Source organism: Ixodes scapularis, unplaced genomic scaffold (genome assembly GCF_016920785.2).
Source record: "Ixodes scapularis isolate PalLabHiFi unplaced genomic scaffold, ASM1692078v2 PGA_scaffold7__128_contigs__length_106722199, whole genome shotgun sequence".
Lineage (NCBI taxonomy): Eukaryota > Metazoa > Arthropoda > Arachnida > Ixodida > Ixodidae > Ixodes > Ixodes scapularis.
The window spans coordinates 72,454,872-72,469,329 of NW_024609882.1; positions in this window are offsets into that span (position 1 = coordinate 72,454,872).

Sequence of the window (14,458 nt, forward strand, 5' to 3'; positions counted from 1 at the left end):
ACCAATGTTTTATCAATGTGGAAACAATGAACAACGCGCCGACGATGCGTGTTCTACTTTGGAAACGCACAAAGGGTCCTTGTACTCGCATTTGTAAGCTCGATTTAGCGTATAACTCTTCAAAAGGATGTGAACTATTATACAGCAAACTTAAACAAAGAAAAAAACCTACGTGATTGATAGACGTAATGGCACGTTTTTGAAGGAAGCTGTTCGATGGATGTGATGACACGATGGATGCAAGGTCACAGTGGACGTAATGACACGCTTTTGGACGAAGTTGCTCGATGGATGTGATGGCGCGGCGGACGTAATGGCACAATGGATGTAACGGCATGATGGATGTAATGGTACGTTGGATGAACTGGCTAGAAATGGATGTAATTGCACGATCGATGTGCTGGAAGTATGGATGTACGGGCACGGTGGATGTAATGGCACGAAATTGGACGTAATTGCTCGATGGATGTAATGGCACGATGGATGTGCTGGCCCAAAGCCGACCTCAAGTCTAGACAACCCAGAGAGAAAGCTCTCTTTCCAAGGCCTGAATGGCAGTTGCATTCGGACACATAACACGAAGGTGCGTCTGGAAGTGTGTGTTTCAAGTGGGACGGAGTAACCGGGAGATTAGCGCCGGAGACTCGAGTTTCTTTCTGTCCCTAAGCCCCCAAACACGAGAAATACGGCCATCTTTTTTTTAATTATTTTTGGGACTGAGGTGTTTGTATTCCTGCAGAAAGAACGCGAAGGAGGGGACGGACTGAGGACTCCTTTTAGAGAAACAGTGTTCGAGAAAGATTAGGTTGGTGGCAGTATATTAGAAAACCGGAAGAAACAAGCTGGAATCTGCGCGAGAAAGATAGGTGATATCTCTGGGTTGACCTAGCCTCCGAGAACTCAGGATGTGCAAGTGCTGCAGTCTTCGACGCTAACAAAGAGACAACAATGAACAATCAAGCTCAGAGTCCGGAAAGGCAAGCTCATAGAGAGCAAAACGTCAAAGTAGAAACGTACACATCCTTCGTGAAAGCCTAAAATAGGAACCACGCTGTACGGCATCTAATAAAATTTAATAGACGACCAAAACACATAAGCACGCAGAAGCAGAACCTCGAGAGAAGTTTCTGTCCATTAGGAATGCAGAATTTTATTTATGAATAAAGCATGTCCTTTGTGGCTTTCATTAAAATATTAAGAAGCAACTTCGAAAGTAATTGGCTACTTTTTAAAGTAGTTAATAATATACACAATTACATTGGAACTGAGTAATTTCTACTCTAGTCAAATTACTTTCGACGACGATACTCAGTAAAATAAGTAATGTTCTTCGCTAACTAGTACACGTCTACCTTTGATAGACCTAACCCAAAACGGATACAGAATAGTATTACTGCACCCTTCTTTTCTAGTCATCCATATTTCATTTCACACTAAGTCTTGGAGCAGCCGACGCTACGCTCCGATTGAACCAATCAAGCAAACTCAAAAATACATCGTCACTGTGCTGCTGAAGAATATCAAAGCCGAGATACGTCATTCCAACATATTGTCAAGACCGAGGTTGCAATCATTCCCTGCCGGCTATAAAGCATATTCAGCAGCCCCGTAAAAGCAGCAGGGCTATTTGATATTTCGATATTACCTTCAAATCATGAAGACTGACACAGCTGTGCCCTATCCGGAGCTCATGTTCGTCCGCTTCTTGCGCGGGGGTCTCATTGATAACAGAACGCCGAGATCTGATTGACTCCAAGTGAAAGGACAGTTGGTAAACTTCAATGCTAGCTGATTGAGGTCTTCCCACTATCCCTTCAATCGAAGTCAACCAGCGCTTGGCGTTTTGACGTCACCGCCATCTGTCCGCAAAGAGCGGAGGAACTTGCGCTACACATAGAGGTGCAGGTAAGTTCAGGGATAAGAGCTATAGACGTTTGCAAGAACGGCCTATGTGTGCCGCCATCTAACTGCTGGTGTGGGTAGATCGTATGAAAGTCAAGCATTTCTGAGGTCTGTGGGCGCCGCCATCTTGCCGCTGGTGTGGGTAGATCATCTGATAGTCAAGCATTGCTGAGGCGTACCCACCTCCTCAGCAATGCTTGACTATCAGATGATCTACCCGCACCAGCAGCAAGATGGTAGCACCCAGAGGCTGTATACTTGCAAAGGTCTATATAGTCCCTGCCAACATAAGAAACGCGGGACGTGGCGAGCCTCTTATCATAGTATTGCAGCTAACGAGATATCTACACTGTGCGAGAAGGACCTCTTAGAATGAGTTACAAAGGAAGAAGCCACGCCCTTCGTTTCTTAAGCTGCCACTGACTACGATGTTGCGTGAAACATAAGGGGGAGGGGGGGGGGAGCAGGCACGTAGATTGCGCTAACGTGGCTGATAGCTACGATCTAAGCAAGGAAGACATCTCCTATGTCACTATGTGGTTTTGCAAGCTTTCCCTTGACTGAAATAAATATTACTGTTATTCGGAGGAGTACAAACGAACTTGCCGGAAAGAGTTGTGAGCATACACAGTCGAAAAAGTACGGAAGAGTGAACTGCATTAGACAAACATGCTGCGTATTTATAACCAAAATGTTTACTTTTTTGGGGCTTGTACTGATTTCGTTTGATAAGAGTGTTTCCATATATATATATATATATATATATATATATATATATATATATATATATATATTTATTTATATTATGGGTGTGTTTAATGAGGTTATTACAATGGTAATGAATGGCCAAAAGGGAACTGTTCCGCCGGTTAAGTGTAGCCCAAATCTCCCTCGGTCGACCAGGCGCGTGCCTTGCTCCCGTGCCGACACTTCTCTTTAATCTTCCCCACAATACCCAAGGTTGGCTGGAGTGCCGCGGTCATCCGGCACTTTGGTGTTGGTTGTTGGGTTTAGGTTTGACCATGGTAGCGCTTCATACGGGCCACAAGGACAATGTCCGTGGACCTGGAGCGACGGTCACGGGGAGGCTGGACTGGGACAACCTCGTAGTTGGTTGCAGAAAGGCGGTGGACTACCCGATATGGCCCGACAAACTTGCGCATTAGTTTCGCCGATTGACCCAGTCGGCGGAGAGGGGTTGCCAGTAAAATCTCGTCACCGAAGTTGTACGAGACGTTAGGATGGCTCTCTGCATGACGGAGTTGATGGTGGTGCTGTGATCTTAGAGTCTGAGAGTGAGCGATTTGACGGGCATCTTCAGCTCGACCACTGACATCTGGGCCCGTTTGCTCGAAGCCGGTTAACTTTAACCGCGGTTAAAAGTTAACCGCCCTTCCCTACTAGGTACTTAGAAGTACCTAGCCAAGTTTGACGAGGGCTGGATAAGCGATAGCTCCGTGTGTTATTATGGGGTGGTAGCTGGTGTCACCTACTAGCTGTAGCGAATATACGTGGCTTCGGTGGAAAGGTTCCCGAAATGGGGGGACCCAAAAAATGCGCGCTGCCTGGTTTTCGCGACGCAGCGCGGCATACATTTGAGCTTAAGAAACAATTTTTATTGCTCGTGGTACAAATAATCGACAAGGTACAACTGAATTAACCCTTGTTTGGAAATTTTTTGAATATTTGGCTGTATGAAGTGAAGAAAAGCGTCGTTGATATTTCCTTCCGAGTTCGAAAGAGTACGACGAAGTTGAGCCCTAGAAACGATGAGAAAGAAGTGAGCAGTGAAAGGCGGGTGGTACACCGGCAGCATGGTTGGCCAGCATGTAAGAACTGTATATAACACCGTCATAAATTGAAAACCCTGTGACTCGGCTCCAGTGAAAATTAACCTATTAGTAAATTACCCGGACATCGAGAAGAACGCTGGAAGTGTAATTCTACGATCCGCGCGCGCTGGCCTTCCACTTATAAAATATTTGAGGTAAATAATCATAATAAATTTTTGACGAACGCGCGTGCACGGCAAAATTTGTGTTAGGCGTTTTGCTTCAGAACAGTTATTAATGCAGACGCTAGCGGGTGCAGCGCGTGAAACTACACTCATAGCTTGCACCTCGGTGCTTTTGAAATTTAGCAAAAGGCCTGTGGGAACGCTCTCTGCTTTTGTGTGCTATCAATACCCGGCCGATTGAGTCAAGGCAATCCACTTTCCAAAGACGTTGCCATGCCGACAACTATCGCGTTCATTTAGGCTTAGGAATGGCCAGAGTCGAAAGTCTATCTAAAAAATGCGGCGAGGTCATTGCTCATGTTTTGCGTTTTAAGTGATGTAAGGCAACGCGAAAACCTCCTGCACCATTGATTGCTGGCTAACGCGCCCGCTACTGCAGCTACTACGACGTATTAGTTCCAAAGCGAGCGGCGCTCACTCACCGGGGCACCGCCATGTTTCCCCGCCGTCCTCACTCTGCCGGTCACGTGATCCGAAATTCCCCTTCGTAGGGAAATCCGGTTAACCGCGGTTAGTTAACCAGCTTCGAGCAAACGGGCCCTGAAGTGTAGGCATCCTGGGAGTGGTGGGTGCACACGGCAAAATTGTGTACACAGTTGTCAGGGGATCACGGGCGTACAAAAGGTAATATGGTGAGAATCCTGTCGTAGGCTCGCGTTCGGTATTGTACGCGTAAAGGCTCGTTCACACTACCCCCGTTTCCTTACGTTACGTTATGAAAAGTCACCGGGAAACCTGTGCTTCGTATTAAGCGTGGCTACCAATTCAAAGAGAATAGCCTGGCACGCGACATTCGAGACACGAATGTTTTGGTGACTTAGACGTAACGTAAGAAAACGGTGCTGTGTGAAAAGTTGAACCGAGCTCAACTCCTTACGTTACGTTACGACGAGACTTGTGTCGTTGGCTGCCACGGTAACTCACCGTCCTAGCTCGTCGTCACCGAAACATACGTGTGTAGAATGTCTCGTGCCAGGCTATCTCCCTGAATCGGTAGCCACGCTTAATACGAAGCCCAGATTCCACGGTGACTTTTTGTAACGTAACGTAAGAAAACGGGTCTGTGTGAAGCAGGCCTTAGTGACGAATGGTAAGACCTTTTCCTAATATGACATCGGCTGGGCGGTCCGGAAGTACGGTAAATAAAATAACAGCGAGTTCCAGCGATGAGGACTGACAGGGTTGCACATCACAGTGACTGTAAAATAGCTCCATTTCCCAGAAGCAAGAGATGCACATGTGCTGGAGTTAAAACGGCATGTAACCGTCGGCGGAGGCCTTCAGAACTACAAAATGTAGCGTCCCCAGTGTCCACCGAAGCAGAGAATGTTTTGCCGGCAGATTCAACGTTAACGGTCGTAGGTCCAACAGTTGGAGAATTTATCGCAAAATGCGACTGTGCAGCCTGACCTCCGGTTTGGCCACAGGCTGCCTCGCTTAGTTTGACGTCAGGGTGGGAGCGGCAGCGTTGTTGGACGGCGAAACTGAACGGCGACGGGCGGGATAGGGGGAAGGCCATCTGTTGCGGCGGTTCCCAGCTGTTGGAAGCGGACTTCCATCGCGGTGGTTATTGGAAGTGCGGGTGTCGTTGGAGTAGTAAGATGGCGCTCCACGATGAAAAATTTCTTGGCTAATCCGGCGGCGACAATAGCGGGGGACGTGTGCAGGAGCACGGCAGTAGAAACATATTGGCCGGTTGTCATCTGTTCTCCAGAGGTCAGCTCGGTGCTGCAGTCTGTAGGGGCGTGAAAGGGGTGGCTCGTGCGTGTGGAAAGGGCTGGATAAAGCAGAGAAGGGAGAACGCTGGAGTAGCAGGTGAAGCAGGTGCGTAGGCGCACGGAACCGAGGTGGGCGGCTGCAAAGCTGCACAGAGTTCTTTGTGCACCACCTCTTGAATGGTTTCCGGCTTGATAGCACATGCAAAGGCGACGTCAGTCAAGCTTGATAGGTTAAAAATATCTCCGCAGTTCGTCGCGGATGATGGTCCGGGTGAGTTCCGGGAGGTTCAAGTTGGATACGGGGCTAACAGAAACTTCAGGAAGGCGTTCGAAAGGCGCCTTGTTGATCGGGGAGCTCTACATCTTTTCTAACGTTTTACATTCTGATATATGCCGCTGTACCGTCGCGAGTGTTTTCGGGGCTACACAAAGAAAAGTTCCTGGGACAGACCTTTAAACAAGTGTCGGATCTTATCCTCCTCGGACATTTGCTCATCCACTCGATGTAACTTGTGCTCATCTTCGACTTAACTTGTTGAAATCTCGGTTGCAGCTTGGAAGCCGTGTGATAGATTTTCTTTTCCCTGTTGTTTGCGGCTCTCCGGCTGGCGGAGCGCTTCTGAAAGCGAGGTTCTATAGCCATCCCACGAGTTGATGTCGTCTTCATGGTTGTCAAACCACTGAAAGGCTGTGTCTTTTAGAAAGAACACTACGTTCGCCAGCTTATGGGAGTCATCCCAATGGTTATCGGCGCTTACGCGGTCGTAGTGTTTCAGCCAGTCATCGACGTCGCCTGGGGGGGAGCCGCTGAAGGTTGGAGGGTCCCGCTGGCGGTTTTTCACGTAGTTGGGAGGCGGCCGTGAGGGTTCACCTGATGTAGTTTGTTGTTCGTCTGGCATGGCGACGGTAGTGGTGCGCCCGCTTTCAAGCTCCTTGGGGTGGCCGACCACGAAAAGGTAGGGGAACTTAAGTGCCTCCACCACTTGTGAGAGTGTTTAATGAAATTACTACAATATTAATCAATGGCCGAAAGGGAACTGTTTTGCCGGTTGAGTCTAGTCCAAATCTCCTTCTGTCGACCAGGCGCGTCCCTTGCTCCCGTGCCGACACTTCTCCTTTATCTTCCTTACAATATATATATATATATATATATATATATTTTTTTTTATTTTTATTTATTTATAAATACCCTCAAGGCATGAAGCATTATAGAGGGGAGTGGTACAGCAAATACAATAAGTAAAATGGAATAATAATTGGGAAAGCATACACGAAAGAAAATAAAAAAAAACAAAAAAAACAATGGTTACAAATGAATAGTACACTTTGATACTATATAGTCCACTAGCCTGAAACCGGCAAACACAACGCCTTCTACTAATACAGTTAAATAATCAATCAGATATATTTTTTAAGGCAGATTGAAACAAATCATAATTAGTAATAGTGGCTATCAGAGAGGGAAGGTGGTTCCAGTCACTAGACGTACGTGGGATGAATGAATAAAAAGGAATTAGTGTTGCATGAAATGACTCCTACTTTATGTGGGTGATCCATCCGTGACGACATGTATGAAGGTGATGTTAACAGTTCACCGCGTAAAGTGGTGTGGTGGAAAATTTTATGAAACAAACAAAGTCGTGCGTCTTTGCGTCGTGACGCTAGGGAAGAAAGACCTAGGTTAGATTTCATGGAGGATACGCTAGCAGCTCGTTGGTAGTTAGAATATATAAATCGAACCGAGTTATTTTGAATCATTTCCAACTGATTAACGAGAGTTCCGATGCCAGGATCCCATATCGCTGAAGCATATTCTAGTTGTGAGCGCACAATTGTTTTGTAGAACAGTAATTTAATAGAAGTAGGGGCCGAGTAAAAGTTGCGTTTTAGGTACCCAAGCATACGGTTAGCCTTGTTAGTAATGGAGTCGATGTGAATTTGCCAGCTAAGATTAGAAGTAATATGGACGCCTAAATACTTGTATGATTCGACAGTTTCGAGTAGACTACTATCAAGGTGATATGAAGGTAAGTTAGCGGAACAACGAGAGATTCGCATGAATTTGCACTTGTTAACATTTAGTGTCATATGCCACGTTTTGCACCAAGAAGTGATAGCGTCAATATCAGATTGAAGTGCATGCACGTCATTGATAGAGGTTATTTCCCGGTAAAGAACACAATCATCTGCGAATAGATGAATCGAAGATGATACACAGTTTGGTAGATCGTTAATATAGACAAGGAAAAGTAATGGCCCAAGTACAGTACCTTGGGGTACGCCAGATATTACAGGGTGAAGGAGAGAGCTGACTTCATTCGCGGTTACAAATTGCTGACGATGTGTGAGAAAGCATTCAAGCCACTTTAGTATGTTAATATCAATACCTAATTTTTTTAGTTTTAGTAGCAGGAGCTGGTGAGATACCTTATCAAATGCTTTCGCGAAATCCAGATATATACAGTCGGCGGATGATCGGTTATCGAGTATAGATTGCAACTTATGGGTGAATAAAGCCAGTTGTGTCTCGCACGAAAAAGATTTGCGAAAGCCGTGCTGTGCGCGGTGAAAAAAAGAATTTGATTCCAGATAGTTCGCGATATGGGAGAAAAGTATGTGTTCTAGAATTTTGCAAGGAACGCTAGTGATTGATATGGGTCTGTAGTTGTAGGGTGAGTGCTTGTCGCCAGATTTGTGCACGGGAACCACCCTCCCTATTTTCCAGTCCTGCGGGAGCTCACCAGAATTGAGGGATTGCTGAAAAATTTTAGCGAGGGCGACAGAGGTATAGGCTTTCGTGTTATTTAGGAACATGGGAGTAATACAGTCAACACCAGAGGAGGAGAAAGGTTTGAGAGAGTCAATAATTTTGGCAACACCATCAGTCTCAATCTGCACAGGATACATGGGTGAATACTCAGGGTTACTAAATGAAGGCAAAACGTCAGAAAAAACACACGAAAAAGCGCTGGAAAACACGTTGTTAAGCGTATCTGAACACTGTTTGTCATCAATTGGTTCACCGTCCAAATTCGTTAGTACAATTCGCGAACTATCAGCCGGGTTCACTACATTCCAAAATTTTCTTGGATTGTTCAGCAACATATTTGGTAATGTGATGGTTAGAAAATTTTCCTTCGCCGATTTGACTGCCGAATTATATTCATCAGCCGAGGTACGATATAGAGACCATCGATGTTGGTCACTAGACGTTTTTGCACTTCTATACATGCGTTTTTTTCGATTGGAAAGGCGCCTGATAAATGAATTATACCATGGTGCTTGCGGATTATAACAGATTACACGAACTGGAATAAAACGGTTAACAAGCTCTGTCATCTTCGTTTTTAGAAGCTTCCAATTATATTCAACTGAGCGTGCTTCGAACCCGTTTAGAAACGCTTGTAGAAATAAAAACAGTTCATCATTGATTTGGTTAAAGTCAGCATTAGGATAATTACGTATCACTTTAGTTCTATTAGAAAACTTTTTTACAGGAATAGTCACAGAAAAATTTAGTAGAGAGTGATCACTTATTTTCGGCATGTATGTTACTTCTGAGCATAACTCGGGACAAGTAGTTAATACCAAATCTAACAGGTTCGCACTTGTCGGTGTAACTCTGGTTGGTTCGGAAATAATCTGTGTAAAGTGAAAGTATGAACATAACTCAATAAATTCCTGGCAAACAGACGAGGACGAATTTAGTGAAGGGGGGGACGTTGACCATTTGATTCCTGGATAATTAAAATCACCCAGCAAGAATACAGGGGATGTTGGGTACCGTGTGATAACGATGTTTATGGCATCATAGAGCTCAGTAACAAAGCTAGAGGAATCATTCGGGGGGCGATAGCAAACCCCGACAACCATTCTACAATGAGCTAGTTTTACAGACACCCATATAATCTCTAAGCATGACGCAATATGAAGTGCGAATGACTCAAATTCCTTTTTAATCGCTATTAGTACACCACCACCTTGCCTCGTTTCCCTATCTCGTCTGTAGAAATGAAATTGATTGGACAAATCGAATATTTCATTTTCACGAATGTTACTGTTAAGCCATGTCTCTGTTAACACGACAATATCGGCAGAGCAAGAATCAATAGCAGAAGAAATTTCGGTGCGGTTTCTGACAACGCTTCTGATATTAGTAAATAAAATAGAGACTTGTGATAAGGATGCACGATAACCACAGCCCCTCGGTAACCCCTACGTGTCTGACGTATCACGTGGCCTGGATGACGCAGCGTGTTGTCCCGAGGGCACAGTTGTTGGTGTATCGGTAGTAGCTGATTGTGATATCGGAAGTCGTGACTCACAAATTTTATCGGAGACAGGGTCGTACGTGTATAATTTTCCATTAACGGACAGTTTGTTGTATTTCAGCTGGAAGGAGGGACTGTTAGGCATCGTTTTGGCAAATTCGGTCAGCTTCCTCCGAACTTCGCGCGTCGCGGGTGAAAAATCCTCAGTTACACTCACGTCGTGTTCTTTCAGTTTAGCTTTGGCCTGAAGTACCTTTTCTTTAGTTTTAAAACTAGAAAATTTTATTATTACGGGGCGGCACCTTGAGCCGGAAAATTTTCCTAAACGGTGAGCGCGTTCGATATCAACCGAGGCTAGCTGAATACCAAGCCAGTTGGACAACTGGCTTGGTATCAACAAGTTTGATACCTTTTCTTCTGTTTGTGGCCACGTTTCCTGAATATCAGGAATTCCGTGGAAAATCAAATTGTCACGCCGTGACCTGTCCTCTAGTTCGTTAATACGAGTCTGCAATAATTGGTTTTGTCTTTGAAGACCTTCTACCGTGTTGGAAGTATTCCGCAAATCAACTTCAACACTATCTAGCACCTCTAGCTTCTCTTCGACAGCTGTTAATCTACCGCCTATATTTGTAAGCGTAGATTCAATGTTTTGTTGACCGTTTCTAATTTCAGTGATGCTTTGTTTTAATTCCTGATTTCCTGTTGCTATTTCAGCTGATTGCTTTTGAAGATCGCGCAACATGCGCAAAATTTCTATGTTTTGCTCTGCCTGGGTCAGTGCAACCGCTCCGTCAGTATTATCTTCGGTCATACTAACCATGGGCTGGCTAGTTTTTCCTTTGGTGGACTGTGACGACGTGGTTCGTGTGAAAGGGCCGGGATTGGACTCTACGTCACCCGACATCAATAAAAGAAGACAATTTTTCAAGTACTCCAATATCACACTAAGAAACACCCGTGGGCTCGGGAACAGCAAAAGCAAACGTTTGTTTTTGTTTTTTAGGTTCAAAGGAATGTGGATACCCACCTGAGGTACGAAGAAACAAGGTTTGTAAGCCATTGCGGCCGTCGCGCTGCTCCCGTGCCCACTGGAGAATTCACTGAACTGCCAGCCTTTTACATCTGGCGCTGCGGGCGTCGTCGATGTCGATGGGTTTTCTTTGATGAAGCGAAGCGAATCGTAGATCCAGGTGGCCTGCTTTACGTCATCATGTCGGCGGGAATCGCCGACTGGAACTTGCGGCAGCGAATCCATGGTGATGAAGTCGAAGGCGAAACCATTATACCGGGACGCGCAGTAAGCCAGGAGTGGTAGTAGGACCTGAGGTACGAAGAAACAAGGTTTGTAAGCCATTGCGGCCGTCGCGCTGCTCCCGTGCCCACTGGAGAATTCACTGAACTGCCAGCCTTTTACATCTGGCGCTGCGGGCGTCGTCGATGTCGATGGGTTTTCTTTGATGAAGCGAGGCGAATCGTAGATCCAGGTGGCCTGCTTTACGTCATCATGTCGGCGGGAATCGCCGAGTGGAACTTGCGGCAGCGAATCCATGGTGATGAAGTCGAAGGCGAAACCATTATACCGGGACGCGCAGTAAGCCAGGAGTGGTAGTAGGACCTGAGGTACGAAGAAACAAGGTTTGTAAGCCATTGCGGCCGTCGCGCTGCTCCCGTGCCCACTCGGCCGTCGCGCTGCTCCCGTGCCCACTATATATATATATATATATATATATATATATGTAATAGATGTTTAGTTACTAATTACCACTTCTACTGTAAACTTCTTTTTGATTGATGAAAATGTAATAAGAGTGTGACAATGACAACACTACACGTAGTGTCCTACGGTTATCGGTGACGTCTGCAGGATCGCCTATAAAAGGGCTGATAAAAATAAAGCACGGGGCTTCCTTTTCCCTGAATGGTTAATTCTTGGTTACTCGCAATCGCACGCCGATAATACGGCGGCACGACAGAAAATAATGCCTGGAGGAGGGGAACATGGGGGACAAAGGAGAAACACGAATCTCCAAACACGGCTAAATGACTGGTGGGCGACCGAGGAAATCCGCCTTGTTCCATACCAGGACCAAACGGACCATTTTCGGACGCGCACCAGTTACCTAGCTGTGTTTAGAGATTTGTGTTTGTCCTTTGCCCCATGTTCCCCTTCCCGAGGAATTATTTCGTCATTCTCGTCCAGATTGCATTATCATATTTTTATTGTCCCCGTCGCCTTTCCGTTCTGTGCCTTAACCAACACGCTGGCGTCACTACTTTGGTTGTTTTTTGTTGTTTTTTTTACCCCAAAGTAAGATGAAACTCCTCCTCAATTCCCGCAGGGCTGGCTCCTGAAGCCCCAAAATTCAAGTGATGAGGAATGACGAGAAACTTGTGAAGGAGTTTGATCTGCTCTGAAAACTTATGTTTATCAGGGCTGTGCGATGATTACAAATTGTAATCCTAATTAATCGGCACCCTTTAATCCATTAATTAATCGATTGCTAGGTTTCCCTGATTTCCATGAATACTATAGTAATGATGACAAAATTGCACATTTTGACCTTGCTGACTGTTTTTACAATGTGATGAACAGCCCAATGAATATATTTTCACTTAGAGGTCAACTCTGACGTGTGTTGGAGAACACTCCAAAGAGACTTAAAGCTTACGTATTTCTCGACTTCTGGATGCAGAGAAGTTCGTTGATATCCTGAAGCATGGACAAGCTCATTTTCTTCTTCGCGTTAGTCACCACTGCGCTAAAGAGACACTCGTTTGTCGCTGAAGTGACAGTCTCCAGTATAACCTTCTCGCCTTGCTATGGGATACGATAGTCACCCCTGCAGATTACATTTAATTTAAAGTTCCCCTAGACTTTTCTCATCATATTAGTGTACTTCTTCACGTCTCCGAAGTGTCTAATACTGAAGCAACTAAAAATGGCAGAGGATAGGCCGTGACACTTTTCTCTCAAGGGACTTATCAGTTAAAATGTAGCGTTGCTCATATGTCCTCGAACCAACCAACTGCAGATAAGGACGACCGTTCAAGGAGGGTAGAAGGCGCGAAGAATTGTTTTCTCTGAATTCCCGAGGAGAATAAAACGAACAATAAACATCAAACTTATTTTGTGATTTTGATTCTTTCGGACTATTCCTCCACCGTTCCTGCGCGCAGGTTCGAGTATTGTGGACTCAGCAGTTACTGGAAGCTGCCCGGTGAACTTTTTCAAGGGCAGGGACGGCGTTTGACTTGAGCCGAGGAAAGGCCACGCCGGGCTCTGCGGTTGCGACAGGTTCCTCCGCTCAACGCCTCCACCTCGCTGGCGATGTAGACGGGCTGTGCTTCCTGTTTGTATCCTCACTACTTTGACGGGTACTTCAGTCGGAGAAATGTTTAAAATTGACCCCGTAAATATTCAGTCAATTGGAGCGTTAAGCCGACTGTCTTTTCTGGCGTACGACGCGATGCGCAGCTCGCCCGTCGGCTTTGCGCGGAACTAGAACGTCGCTGATAAACAACTTGGTGACTTTGGGTACATAAGATTCATCACCAAAATCACTTGATTACTCCAGTACTCGAATAAAACCTATGTTGTTTTTCCTTCTTGTCCACTTTAAGTTTGCCAGACGAGGAATGCGCAAATTTTTTATTTGTTTTTGTTTCGGTTTGTCAAAATTCAACTGTCCAAACGGTGAAAAAAAAAATTAACTGCGGTTAAAGCATTACCTGATTAATCTGAAAGTTAATCGATTAATCATCCAGCCCTATTTATTATACTAATTGCTCGTGCTTATTTTTTTATAAGCCCTACTCCGGTAATTGTGCTAAATGTACCAAGCACGTAAAACTATATATGTGCGTAAATTAAGTGTCGCAACCTTCATTTGAAATTTCTGATGAGAATTCGAAGGGTGTTCTTGCGCCAAAACTCTGAGCTTGTCGTATAAATTATGGCAACGTCAAAACGCTGCGCTTAATTAAATATAATCGTTAAAACCGCGCAACGGCACGTGAGAATCATACAACGGCTCATTTTTCGTCTCCACTGTAACAAACATGTAGTGTATGTGTATTTGTGTGATTGTGTGTGTGGGCACGCGTCTGCCTGCGTGCTTTCTCTGTGTGTTTGTATGTGTATTTTCAGGCTTGGGGATTGGTAACATTTTTTATACTATTTTAACCATATAATGTTAGTTTCCTGTATTGCACGTATTTTGCACGAGTACATGACGGCAAAGGTGGTTATAGTTATATTTCCATCCAATTATAAAACTACTTATGTCCTTGAAAAATATTTAAAGGTAACATAAATTACATGTCACATTTCAGCAAGCTAAAACCATTAAAGTGTTATTGCTCAGTTACTTAAAAAATAAATGATATTACTTTATATAATAAAAAAAACATATATTCTTTTTTGCCACAAGAATGCATAAATGGCATAAAGCAGCTAAGGTTTCGGCTAAGAAGGTTCAGATGATGGCGTCACAAAAGTTGCATTCTTTTATATAACCTCTAGGTGGCTTGAAGTGACTGTCGTTTTT